Source organism: Rhinolophus hipposideros, assembly GCF_964194185.1.
Source record: "Rhinolophus hipposideros genome assembly, chromosome: 20".
Classification (NCBI taxonomy): domain Eukaryota; kingdom Metazoa; phylum Chordata; class Mammalia; order Chiroptera; family Rhinolophidae; genus Rhinolophus; species Rhinolophus hipposideros.
In genome coordinates, this window is record NC_138066.1 from 47816695 (window position 1) to 47826080 (window position 9386).

Here is a 9386-nt window from a genome sequence, read left to right on the forward strand (position 1 = left end):
TTCCTGGGAGGGATCCAGGAGCGGCATCTCCCAGCCTGCCTGAGCCAGGACACAGTGGAAATTAAAGCATGTGACATCTATGCTGATGACACGTGGCCCATTGTGGTGGTACAATGATGACGGGTCTGCCCGTCCACCGCTCTCCTTCCCTCCCAGCCCAGGAAGCTGTCCTGAGAGCGGGCTCATTTGCAGTACACACTGCCCCTAGAAGGAACATCTTCCTTCATCCGTCCCAGGTTCTGGGATAAAGTGACCAAAACCCTCTAACAAAGATCATCCCTGGGCTTGGCTACATCCAGTCCTGGCTAAATCCAGGAGGCTGCCCAGGCCCATTTTTTAATTCTTTTGCAATCAGCATTTTCTGTTCTTCATTTGCTGGTTGAATAATGCAGCCTGTAAAAAAAGGGCCCTCAGCACAATTCTGGCGCTCGTTTACAATGGAAATTGGGAAAACGGCGAAACACACACTGCAAAATGCATTTAAAAGAAGATGATTCAATTGGATTTGGCAGCTCTGATATTCAGGACCAGAAGGAGAAAATCTGTCTATGATTTGAACATGTATAATTAAGATGAAAGCCTTAAGTACCGGGTGCATTTCTTAAGATGTCACGGGCTCTGTTGACTCGGGGCGTTCTGATCAGTTGTGCAGAGCATTTATTTCTGAAATCTGAATAGCTATGAGTGAAATGCCTTTTGAAAACCAGCACGATGGAGCCAAGTCAAACCCTGACATTGAACAGTTCATCATATGGGGTGAAGGCAGCGAGAGCCAAGAATGCCTCGGGCCCAGCTTGAATCTTCCCCCCAGGTGCATCTGAACCTTTCAGGCTAAGGCTCAGGCAACGTTGCACCCATTTGGTGTGTCCTATTTTGGTTCTTCTGGCGCCAGCAGAAGTGCCACTGCCCTGGGAACTGTTCCATCCTGAAAATAGACAGCCCACTTTGAATGCTGGGATCCTGGGCTTTCAATTAGGCAACCTCATGTCGTGGAAAAGGCTGTGTGGTGGGAAGCAGAGACCAAACAGGCTCAAACCCCATTTTCACTTTTGGTTAGCTGTGTGATCTCGGGCAGGTTACTTAGCCTTTCTGGGCCTCAACTTTCTCATCTGTAAAATGAGCTAAATAATAGAACCTCCTGTGTTAAAAGCACTAGGACAATTAAATGAGGGGATCTGTGGAAATCCCAGCATCTAGCACCTACATGGCACTTGCTGCGTGTGAGCTATTATTCTGGTTCTCTTCAGCCCTCTCTCTCCAGCCACCAGAATAATCTCCACTAGCCCAACTCAGCTCGCTGGCTGGGCCGTTGGCCCCCAGGTTCTGATCTATGAGAAAACCAGAATGTCATGACAAACCTCACTTGCAGTGCAAGATGACTCAGTAACAGGATTTCTGGCAGCCTGACAACAGCCTTCTCCATGGAGAGCTGGAGGCTTCACGTCAATGACTCATGGCTGAAGCTGGGGCAAGTCACATGACCACACCTGTCACATGACTTAATAGCTCATCTTCCTAAGCAGAGCTAGAATCCCCCTAAGACTTCTGGGGTCTCCTTTTCAGATGAGAGAGAAAGGAATAGGCACAGCACTGGTTTGAGCCCTAACCATTCTATGCAACCGTCTGGCCTCCTCTAGATAGAATGTGACCAGACTGTGTGTGACAAAGGCACTCACTCTGCCCTCTCCCTAAGCAGTCCACCCTTTCCTTGGGATAAGAGGGGTGAGGGACAGGTGGGGGCATCGGGAGCCAGTAGAGGAAAAGTAAAGACAGAAGCTGTAATGCAAGGAGTAGTTACAAGCAGATTCCATGCCACAGACAGCTCCCGGGCTGTTGCAAAGCCCCCCGAATAGCCATACTCTGCGGAGCACTGGTCAGTGCTTTCCTACACCTACCTGCAGCCTGCCCAGTGGGTGCAACCCAGCCCTGATCCCCAAGATTAAGAGTCCTGCATCGTGTGACCAGAAGAATTCAGCCCCTCCATTCCAAGCAAGAAGCTAAGGAGGAACCCCCTCTCACAGACAGTGGCAGCTGGAAACAAGCTCAGGCCATCGGCACAGGTGGGGAAACTGAGGCCTACCCTGGCTCGGCAGAGGGCTGAGGCACCGTGGAACTCTCGTACTCCCAGCCTTGTTCTGGCCCAGACCACCGGATCACACTAACCTGCATTCCACAGCCTTGGAGTTTCATGCGTGCAAGTGGCTTCAAATTCTCCAGCTTGGCCTCTCACCTGCTGTGCGATCTTTGGAATGTTACTTCACCTCTCTCTGCCTCTCTTTCAGCACATGTAAATGGGGTAAAATGGGAGAGAGAGCAAGAACCTGGCCTGGCAGAGCAGGTACTAAGTAAATGTTGGCGCTTTCCTTTTCCTGACTTCTCTTCTTGTCCCACCTCTTCTTTCCTTCTTCAAAGCCGCTTCAGGAACAGCTGGGCCTCTGTGACCTCTCACCTTTAACATCCTACATGCACAGCGATGCCTCCACCCCTGTCTGAGGGTGAGGCCCTCGGCGATTTCATCTGACAGGGAGAGAGGCTGGAAATATGCCAGGAAACAGCCTGTGGATCTTAAGGAAAGCCCAGGGCTCCATTCCCTAAGAGAAGTAAGAAAGTACCCACAGGCCCCCGTCCAGAGCTTCTGATGTACTGTAGTGTGAAAAATTAATGTTTCTCGTTTCACAAGTTTTGTTTCTTGCTGTTTGCCTTCCAAATCAGGCATAGCTTATAGGAACCAAAGCAATCTGACAGGAGCGGGGAGAAACAAAGAAAGAATCAAAGACAACGCCTAGCAGAGAAACACAAGCTGGGAACTCCTAGGGAAGGGACGCACCGCAGTGTCCTCTGAGGGCTTACCGGCTACAACCCTGACAAGAGGTTGATGCTATCAGGTTGACCAAACAGGAGAGCCTGCTTGGGTACCAGAAGCCTAAGGCAGCACTCAGCAGGTGAGGGGCCAAGTTGATAACGGGGTGGTAGCCGGTCAGTCCCAGAGGCCAGGCCATATGCCCACGACAGGCTCAAAGGTTCCCAGCCCTTACCATCAGATAAGTGGGGTGTCACTGCCTTCAGCAATTTTGTCTGTCAGGGAGGCCAGAGCCGAATATATGTGAGAGGGATAATCTCTGGATGTTGAAGGCCATTCCACGGAACTGTATCCTCTGAGACTTGATAACATTAGAGAAGAGAGAGAAGATATTTAGGCCCCTAGTCCAGAGCTTCTGATGTAATACAGTGTGAAAATGAAAAGTCTCTGGTTTCACATGTTTTGTATTGTTTTGTTTTGCCTAATTTGGTTTGGTTTGGTTTTAACCTCCCAAATCAATGGAGTGATGAGTATGAGGGAAGAAAACTGGCTCCATTTAAAAGCCCAGACACCAAGCAGAGGGAGCAAGGGCTTAGGACATAGTTGACAAAGGTTTCGTTCAAAAGAGATTGAACTGGAGGCACTTTTCTGCTCAAAGGAGAAAGTTCCAGATATCAGAAACACCCCCTCGCCCAGGACCGGACTCCCTGAGCAAAGTGAACAGAGAGATATTAGGACTCTGAGGTTGGGCTTCCTGGGAGCATTCATTTGTCAGATTGCCGAGGTTTTTTGGTAGTTGATTTTTACTATATGCACATTCTCCCCCAGCAGCTTTTTGGCCTCCATGGGGAAGGCCGATTGTCACTCTTCATACTCTCCCTGTTGCCTAAAGGAGTCTACGGTTGGCTTAAGTGTTCAGAGAATGAGCTCTGAGGACAAACACGGACCCCAGCGGACCCTGCTAAGCTGATGGTCTCGGGCAAGGTGCTGAACCTTTTTGGGGCACAGTTCCCATCTGCCCCACTGCCATCCTCACACCCTCTTCCTGCAAAGCCCACTAAGCCCACTTCCTGCTGCTGGAGCAAAAATCACCAGAACTCAGTTCCCTGCCCTTAACAGCTAGGACACGGACATGTGGCCAGCTCTGGTCAACGAGACTCTAGGGAATTTGTGTGGATTCTCCATGAAAGTTGTCCTGCCTTATTTTTTAGACTGAGAAGGAGGAGGAGGAAAGAGGAGGAAGAGGGAAAACAGAGGGGTAGGAGGAGGGGAAGAAGTGGAAGAGCCCTTGCTTGATACTTGTTGCCTCCTTTGAACATGGATGGGTGAGGGGGTGAAACTTAGAGCTGTCCCCATCTTTTGATGAAACACAAAAGCTGTGAAAACCTCCCAGGTCCTTCCCAGAGCCATGGCTGAAATGAACACAGAACACTCACCCCCAGGTTCCTGTGTGAGGGAAGAGAACCTCCTGGGATGTAAGCCCCTTTCAGCTGCCTGTGGTTACTTGCAGCGGAATGCTCTCCCAGCCCTAATGTGCGCAGCTGCAGAGTAGAGTATGACTATACCGGCCGTGGGACGCCATAGAACACGTAAAGTGTGCACCCATGTATGCTGCACAGAGGATGTCCACAGAATGAGGCACCTCTTATTAGCCAAAACCAAACTTTGGGCCTCCAAACCCAATTTCTGTGAGGCTGCAAAAGGGCAGTCCCCTGGAGCCCAGCCCAGGTGCCCAGGTGCCACCCAGGTGCCAGGATATAGAGGGGGCCTCTAATGCAAGGACTCAGCTCCCGCTCCCCACACAAGAACACAGGACATGGTGGGGCCAAAAAGGAACAACAATGGAGCCATAGATAGGGGAGTCATACCACTATAGTCTCGCTGGCGGCTGGTCAAGACACAAAAGCAAACATCCGTCAGTATCCCAATGAGGGGTCTTCCTGCACCCCAGTCTCACTGGCTGCAGGGCAAGACACAGGAAATAGGATTAATAAGATCCGCAATCTACAATCCGCTTGCTAACTGCACTTGCAATCCGCAATCTGCACTTACTAGCGTAGCCGCGGCAGCTATATTAGTGGCTAATGGCCAACTGGTTACAGGTGACGGCCAACTAGCCACAGCTGATGGCCATCGGATCACAGCTGATGGCCACCTGCTACCCGAGCCAGCACCTTTCCACGTGAGGCCGAGAGCCTGGAAACTGCTCTCTGGGACTCTGTCCCCACACTGTCCCTATGGGGCCTCACTGGCCCAGAACACCACCCCTAGTGAGCATCTGCCCAGAACCCGGGGAGGTAGGGGAACAAAATGTGAGGTCTTGGAAAGGGAAAGTTTCAAGGAAGTGAGTCGAAAGGGCTGTGAACATCTGACCCCTCCAGAAAGAGCTGTGAGGCGAAATGCCAGCTGAGCTTCATTTTCAGCCCCTGATTGCATTAATAAGATAATGATGAGTCATTTAACTTTGCATCTGAAGAGTGAAGCAAATTACCTGTGTCTGTATTGCTTAATGACGGAGACACTAACAGGACCTTTGCTTCCCAAGGAACCAAAACTGACCTATTGCAAGGAAGCAACATTATGCCTGTGGCTTTGCCACTTGACTGAAGCCATCCATCAGGTGGGGAGTGCACCCCCTCCATGTACCCCACATTGTCCTCCCTCAGTGCCCTAATGAGCTCCGGCTTTCTGAGCCCGATTATCCTAATGCCATTAGTTATTTCCTGAACATGAATCATTGGGCCCCTGTTAGCCAACGTTCAGGCGTCCTGGTGTGAATTTTCCACTTTGACGACGTTTCCCCAGAGAATTAGTCGTGTGAGCCAGAGTGCTGGACCCCTCCTCCCCAGCAGCAGGAAATGCCAATGCCTCCCATGGCCTTCTGAGAAGAAGGCGATGAGAGAAATCAAGAACAGCAGACCACGTGAGTCCTCCAAAGCCTCTTCTGTGATTTGGGTTTCATTTCCTTTAAGATATTATTTCCATACGGTAACATCGACCCCTTTTAAAAGTGGATGGCTCTGGGGGTTCTAGCCAATGCATACAGTCATGTAGCCATCATCCCATTCAGAGGCAGCACGGTCCCATCATCCAGAAAACGTCCCTTGTACCCACTAACACTGACCTCTCCTCCCTCTCCCAGCCCCTGGTCACCACTGCTCTGTCTTCTTTTCCTATACAGTCGGCCTTTTCCACCATATCATATACTATGCGAAGCCTTTGAGTCTGGTGTCTTTCACTTAGTAAGCTGCATTGAAGATGTATTCAGGCAGTTGTGTGTACACAGTTTGTTTGGATTTTGGTACCACTACGTGGACGTACCACAGGTTGTTTGAAGGGTCCCTGGGTGTTCAACGGGTACTTACCTATCCTAAGCCAAACCCTTGAATGTATCCTAAATCCTCAGAAAAAAACTCAGAGGCAGGTACAATGATCTCCATTTAGAGATAATGACATAGGACTAGAGAGCTAGAAAGGCAAAAGGATGGCCTGAGCACCACAGGTGGGGCCATGCAATCCCTCTTCCATTCATTTCTTGAACAAACACTTCATGGAACCCCTTCTATGGCTGGGATACAATGGAGAGCCACACACAGTCCCTCCTCCCTCTACCTGCTGTGCAGGGTGAGTTCTCCCGGGGCTTTCTTGCACCTGTGGCTGAAACGCCTGTGGGCATGTGAGCCTGAAAGAATGGTGTGTGTGGGGAGAAAAAACTCAGCCAGCATAAGACCCCAAGGAACCGTCAGCAGGAAGCGGGAAGAAGAGGCAGTCAGAGATGTATTTTCCCGGCACGTATGTGCTCTTGAAACAGTGAAATTGCAGGTTTCACTAGACAGGCATGCCAGCCTCTGCCTGCAAGTAAATATAGTTATCCTCACGGCTTGCTGCAAGCTAAGCCCTGTCTCCATCATTACTTGGGCCATAAGAGAGGAAGTGGGGTGGGATAGGGGCAGCCTGGGGCTTTCCTTCCACCCCGTGAGACTGGCCATTCTTCCAGGGAAGACAACGCCCCCCACAGCCTCCTATGAACAGCCATGAATACACCTGGACAAGTAGGTCCTCTGGGCAACACAATGCCAGCAACAATGTGCCTGATTTCTGCCTCCCCAGGAGGAGAAGAAAGAGTGACTTGTGGCCCTGAGGCTCTGCTTAGGGACGTGGGCTCTGGGATGTCCCGGCTTTCACTGAGCACCCTTCTTCATACGCCACTTCTTGGCCTGACCATCAGAAGGTCTCCCTAAAGAAAGGATTCAGGGCACGGGCTCCAGACCATTTCCTCCTGGGGTCCCAGGTAGCACGTCCACTGAGCTTCTTTGCCCTTTACCAAAGTGCCCTAAATATTTGTTCTCTCCACCCCCCAGCCCAGGGACTTGGTTAACAAGAAGCATGGGAGCAATACTGAATGAAAGAAAGGAAGAAGGGAAGGAGGGAGGGAAAGAAGGAAGGAGGAACAGGGGAAGGGAAAAAGGATTCCACCCTGTCTCAGCTTCTTATTTAACAAAGAAAAAAAGCGAATCTCACCAATACGGTAAAGAATAGGAATTTTTTTATTCAAACACCAGGTTGCATCTGTACTGGACCACTTACTAACTACACAAGTTACTTTCCTTTTCTGAGACCCGGTTTCCTTGTCTATAAAACACTATGGATCTCTCAAGATCTGGGTGAGGGTTGCATGAGATCATACAAGAACAGCCCAGCAAGAGGACAGAAAAACTTGTCATTCACAAAGGACAATGACTGCTGCCATGCTGGTTTGCTTGAGAGCCCTTCTGAGCGGGCCTTGGTGCAGGCTGGCCTGGACACCCTGTGTCTCCAGGGCAACCATCCTGGCCGGCATGTGTGTGGCATATGTTTGTTTGCAAACCATCTCCTCACACCGGGCCCTGTGGGTCTGTATCCACTGCCTTCTCACTTGGGAGCAGGAGGCGGCAGTGGACAGAGACCCATAGGGTTCACTGAAGCCCATGGTCCCCCAGGCCTGAGCTCAAGGAGTGTGGGGAAGGACTTCATTAAAATGGAAGTCAGAGCTCTGGTCAGCCCTCATCCAGCAACTTACGCTAAATTATGGAACATCAGCCCTAGGATGCGGGAGCTTCCCCACTTGCTAACAGATGGCTTTCAACCAAATCTCTGCATGTGTTCTTGATGTAATATCAACAGGGGATTGAACACAGCCCAGGAGATGCCCCCTGGAGAGGAAGGCCCACAGCAGATCGCCACAGAGACTGCCCACCTTCAAGCTCCTCCTCTGACTTGCCCACACGTGTCCGCGTTCCCGTCGTCCCCTGCCCAGGGGCTCTCTGAGTCCACACGGAGCACCAGACCTGCCCACAGCAGCAACTGTTATAATTAATGTTGCAGGAGGGCCTACTTGGTGCTCAGCAACGCACGTGCATTGTTTTCTTTCGTCATCATAGTAATTCATGGCAAGGGAGACTCCATCAATGTCCTATTATAAATGAGCAAAGGAGGTTCAGAGCACTTAATTGCCCGGGGTGGCACACTTGCCAAATGTTCCTCTGTCACCTATAAGCCTGTTCTCAGCCACTCCAGTGCTGCACTGCCTCCTGGGCCACTGCCCACTAACGCTGGGAACGCTCACCACTCCCTTTGGCCGGCACCCCAGGTCTGAGAGCACATTGGTAGGGTGCACGAGGAGACTCGACAACGTCCTCCATGGGAGCTCAAGAGGAGGAGACGGAGGTGGGAGAGTGAATGATGGAAAGAAAACTCAACCCTCCCGCCTGGACAGCCCCTCCTCACGAGGGTGGGACCCCGAGAATGAAAACGGGCTGTTTGCCTGGACCCAGGACATCTGCCATGGTAAAGCAGCTGTCACGGCCCCGTCCTCTGCCCCCGTCTCCCCATCTCCTGAAGTGGTATCCAGCCTGTCCCCTGTCATTACTGCTTATTGTGGTTGCTGCATTTTATGGAGCAGTGACTCTCTGGCGGGCATTGGGATAAAATGCTACCTCATTTACATCATTGCTCAAAAGATGTGTCATAAGGAAAGCAGGGTGAGTGAAGGGATCTGATTATGTAAATATTTAGGCCCCGCCGACGCAGGGGCCAGTACAGGACACTTGAATTTATTTACTTTGCAACTGAGGGGAACTATCTCAGGATAGAAATCCCAGGCAGCAGCTGACTGACTTAGGACTCCTCTGAGAGCGCCAAGCTGCCATTTGAAGGGAAGGATCGCTCAAGTCCAATATCCCTTCTCGGAGGAAAAGGCTTACGCCCTGTGACAGTCTCTCCTGAGCGTGCTGCAGCCACAAGGTCGCAGAAGCGTCCACACACTGACCCAGGACCCTGGTGGGTGAGAAGAAGACCAGCTGGTACCTGCCCGAAGGTCTTCTGCCCATGGAGCCTTCCAACTCTAGAGGACCAGCTTACAAACTCCTGGTCAGGAGCCCTCACCAAGCTGTGTTTTGTTTGCCTCCTTGAGGGTCTTCTCCTCCTCATCCTGCTCTTGTCACTGGACACAGACATCCCACCCAGGGAAAGTAAATCGGAGCCAGGCCTTTGCTTCTGGGGAGAAAGACCCGGCTTCCTGGAAGCCACATCTGCTGGCAGCTTCCTT